The following is a 4,665-nucleotide window of genomic DNA, read 5'->3' on the forward strand; positions in this document are numbered from 1 at the left end:
GGACCCCAGCTTTGGGTTCATATTATCTTTTAATTCCATTTTTCCATGAGCTTTTTGAAGTATCCTCATACCTACTGTGTATTTCCCAACCCTGCAAGCCCCGGGCTCCTCTTCCCCATTTTGACCATTATCTTCATCTGCAGCCAGCTCTGTCAACCCAATTTCATGGTCCCTTCTTGGACTATATTTCTCAGAACTGAACCATGTCTAAATTCCCTTTTTTAAAAATTGTTTATGAATATTCATGGGGTAAAAAGCTGACCGTCACCACTCCTGCCCAAAATGTGAGGGCCAGATCAATACTGGCAGCATGCCCACTACCACAAATTGCAATTATACCGTGCCCCCCACCCGATTAATCCCTGAACTCCTTCCGCCTCCTCATTCCCCCCAACCCCACTTTGTATCCCTAGGTATGCTCTCTCCCTCAGCAAGTCCAATGCACCACTCTGGTCTTTCTTTCCTTCCTGTCTACAATCTCCTCTTTTTCCATCTCCCCCAACTCTTGCTCCCACACCTTTGCTATTTAACTTCAGAAACACTCCCAATTCCTTGGCCACTTTCTTTCTCACCAGTCCGTTTGACTCCATGATCCCTTACGTCAGATACTCTTCTAAGATGCTAAACTTTTTGCTCCTTTGTCTTTTTACTTCATTCTACTTGAAAATTTCCTATAGACCATCAGTCCAACCAGTTTACTTTTAAGCCTGAACCCTACTGGAGTAAACATCTCCTGATATAAATCTTAGTGTCACTAAAAACTTGGAATGTTCAGTTTCAACTGATTTATCTGTGCTGCTTTTCAAACCATTTACTCAGCACTGATCAGCAGATGGTCATGCTGTACCTTATTATGCAGGGTGCCCTTGGGGTGGTACCTGCAGCTGTACAGTTGGTCAGCATGCTTTCTCATTCTCCCCACTGGTCGTTTCAAATCTTCAGAGCTAGTCTCAAAGTTACCTTAAAAAGTACCCAATTTTCTTACCAATTAAATATTACTTGTTGTGCATTAATAACTTGAAATCATGACTTAAGAGAGGCCTTGATCTCTCCACCCTCAACCTAAAGAATTGCCCACCTTGTTCCTTCTCTCCTTCCCTCTAACCTCTTAGCAGGGCCCATCTATTCTACAGCTGTTCCATCCTCTTATCCAAGTTCAAGATGTCACCTCTGCTCTAAGACCCTGCCACATGAATCAATCTCTCTCTTTCATAAATCTTAAACCATTCCCTTTCTATTGGCCCCTTTCCCTCAACTAATAAATATGTTCAAGTTTTTCATGCACAAAAGCAAAATAGAGCACATCCTTGTGTGACAGATACTGTGAGTATGACACCCATTCTGCAAGCTAAAAATTTCCAAGAAATTAATAAACTGCCCTCTACCTTCAGAGTAGACATCTACCAGAGATTAATGGTCACTTGTGTGTAAATACCCCAGCTCCTTCAGCCACCAGCTAGGATGAACTCTCAGTCACATGTACTATATTGCCAAGAGTACCTCAAAGAGATTAACTACAGTTGCCCCAAATGGTAACTTGCTTCAAGATGCATTCTTTTTTTTTATGCTTCCTTTCTCACTCTAGTATTTCTCCAGAAGTATTATTTCCTGGTATTCCCTCTAATATAAACACTTGCACTCAAATCCATGTTTCAAAATCAGCGTCTGGGAAAACCCAAACCAAGACAACCTCCTTTGGCCCTCCTTCCACATCTAGTTTCCACACACCCTTTCACTCCTCCCTTTCACTGTGAAGGTTCTCAAAGAATAATCACACCATGAAGAAACTGCATTTTGCTAGCAGTGCAGAGAACCCAAAATGGCTTAAACAACTTCAGGGTTTTATTTTTCTCATGGAGTGATAAATTTGGGGTTTGAATTCCTGGACTGACATGGCAGCTCCACAGTGTCATCAGGGATCCTCTTAGTCGTCCTTTGCGTATCCTGGGCCCCAAATGGCCGAACTCGTCTAGGATCGCCTCCGGGTGTGAGGAAGGAAGATGGGGATGGATGGGTGAGAGGCACAAGGCACATGCCAGTGGAGGCAGCCTGTTACCAAGGAGCTGCCCCAGAAGTACCATCTAACTACTTCTTCTTACATCTTATTGACCAGAAATTAAATCATGCCTAACTTCAAGGATGATTTTGTTTTTTTTTTCCTTTTTGTCTTTTTTTGTGACCGGTAACGGGATCGCAACCCTCAGTGTCGCGCCCGCACCGCACTCAACCAGTGAGTGGACCGGTCTCTATATGGAATCCGAACCCTCGGTGGGAGCACCGCCACACTCTACCGAGTGCACCACCGGGCCGGCCCTTCAAGGAAGATTTTAAAAGCTTTTTGTTTTTGTTTGTTTTCTTGTTTTTAACTCTGGGCTTTTTGTTTACTCTAATAATTTTCCCTATGAAAAGGAAGAATGGATATTGGGTAGAAAAACACCCATCTCTGCTGTAGGTGTCTACATAACCAGTTACAATTTCTCAACTACTGACATCTGGTTTCCACCACTCAGTGGAAAATGTTCTCTCTAAGTTATCAATTACTGCCTACCTCCTATTCACAATAGACATTTTTCAGTTTCTTATTCACTTCCCTGATTCTCATCAACTCACCCTATTTTATTTATCACATTTATACACATTTCCCTGTATTGAATTACATTCAAAAGGCCTTATCAAGCCTTTCAGCTTTCCAGGGTAGACAGTTTTACACTATGGCTAGTTAAGAAGGNCCTTATCAAGCCTTTCAGCTTTCCAGGGTAGACAGTTTTACACTATGGCTAGTTAAGAAGGAATGAAGATCAAAAATAAAATGGCGAAGAGGATAATGTCACCATTCTGCCCAGATCTCCTCAAATCCCTTTTTAGCATTTATGTATTTGTTTTTATGTGTGTGCAGACCCCACCCCCACCCCCACTCCCACCCTGCGGCACCTTCAATAGTTTAGTTTCTGATGACTCCTCTCAACCTACTGGAGCCCACTCTGCCTGATTAGAGAGCTAGAGGTGACTCACCATATGGATGTGGGAGTATAAAAGCCCCAGCCCCTTTGCCTCAGAAAGTGACAACTCTTGAGTTGTGGCTTATAACCCAGAGCTCCCCCTGGGATGAGGCTGGAGCTCCCCTCTGTGGGACTTTGCCATGTATCCCCCTCTACTTGGCTTCTTCCCCTCCCTGTCCTGCTCCCCATGCCTGTTACTCTTGCTGAGGGCACTTCCTTCATAAATCACTTGTGTACTTCTAGGGAATCAATTTTAAGACAATTAGAGAATAAATATTTCTTGGACTGAAGGACTAACCTAAACAAATCTTTCAAGATGTGTCGCTGCATTAAGATAGTTTTTGAGGTTTTTATCTAACAATTAAAATGTTGGTTCTGGAAAGCAATAATTTGCTACAGCTCATAAAATCTAAGACATCCAATTGCAAGCATTTGCTTATATATATATAGTTTTTTTTAACATTTATCCATAAACTGTAGATGAAATCGTGTAAATGATTTTAATACAGTATTGTCCAAGCAGTTTGGAACTGTGCTGTGCACTAGCATTCTTAATTTTGTCATTTCACAAGAATTGTTCATTAAAGTTATAGGAATTTTATAAGCAGTTTCTGAAATACCTCTTTGGAGATATGGGAAGATAGACATATTGTCTTTCTATAAACCCATCCTTCTTTTCTGAAGAAAAAAAAACAGTGCTGAATTCTTCACTATCTCTTTTCCCTCCCATGTGATTGCGCCAGTTCTCAATATATTGCCTGTTGGCTCCAAATTCACCCTTTTGCCTGCTCTGTGATAGGGGAGGTGAGCCTCATAAACATTTCTCCTTTGACAGCCAGCGCCATATCAACCTTGTCAGTAGAGGGCACTGAAGGGACACCAGGAAAGGAAGGGGATTTCTCTCCTTGGTCCTGGTGTGCTACTCTTGTGGTCCTAGCTGTGCTCCTGCAGAGTGACTGGCTTTCTGTGGCACTGTCCCCATGGCCAGCAGCAAGTCACCTGCTCTTGATGAAGGTTAGCACTTCCCAAGTCCAGGTAATGAGTTCCCAAGTTACCTGGCTCATTTCCTGGTGTTTTCCTGATGACAGCTTCTTCCCAGTGAGTCTACAGTATCCTACCACACCCTTAGGCAGCTTCCAGGAATCTTTCTAGAAAATCCACCTGGTCCCCAGATGGCTTTCCAGGAAGTTAATGGCTTCCCTACACCCCTCAGCAGCTTTCTGGTGAATTTCTTTAGTATCACAGCAGATGGTTCTAGGTTTACCACTCTCAGCCTCACCCCACTGACTTTACACAGCCACAATACAGTGAATCTCTCTGCCATCCAGTGGACTTCAACCACACTATCGCCAACAAGGTCTGAATCCCAGCCGCGGGAAGAAGACTCCTTTATCAAGTTTGTCTCTCCCTGTGTATCCTTAAGAGTTCTTTTTTTCTTCTCTTTGTCAATTTCCTGTTACTCCATGTTAATAACTTTTAATTTTTTTTTTAATATTTTGCTTTCTTTGTTCTGTCTCCTGATAGGACCCTAACTAATACAAGGATTAAGCAATGCGAAATATTATAAATGCCAGTTCTCTAAATGTGTGAGTTCTTTGAAGATGGTGTTTTTCTTTTTAAGAATATTTAAATAGGTTGTGCCCTTTAAATCTCTTTTTCTAAAGTT

Source organism: Galeopterus variegatus, unplaced genomic scaffold (genome assembly GCF_000696425.1).
Source record: "Galeopterus variegatus unplaced genomic scaffold, G_variegatus-3.0.2 Scaffold1051, whole genome shotgun sequence".
NCBI lineage: Eukaryota > Metazoa > Chordata > Mammalia > Dermoptera > Cynocephalidae > Galeopterus > Galeopterus variegatus.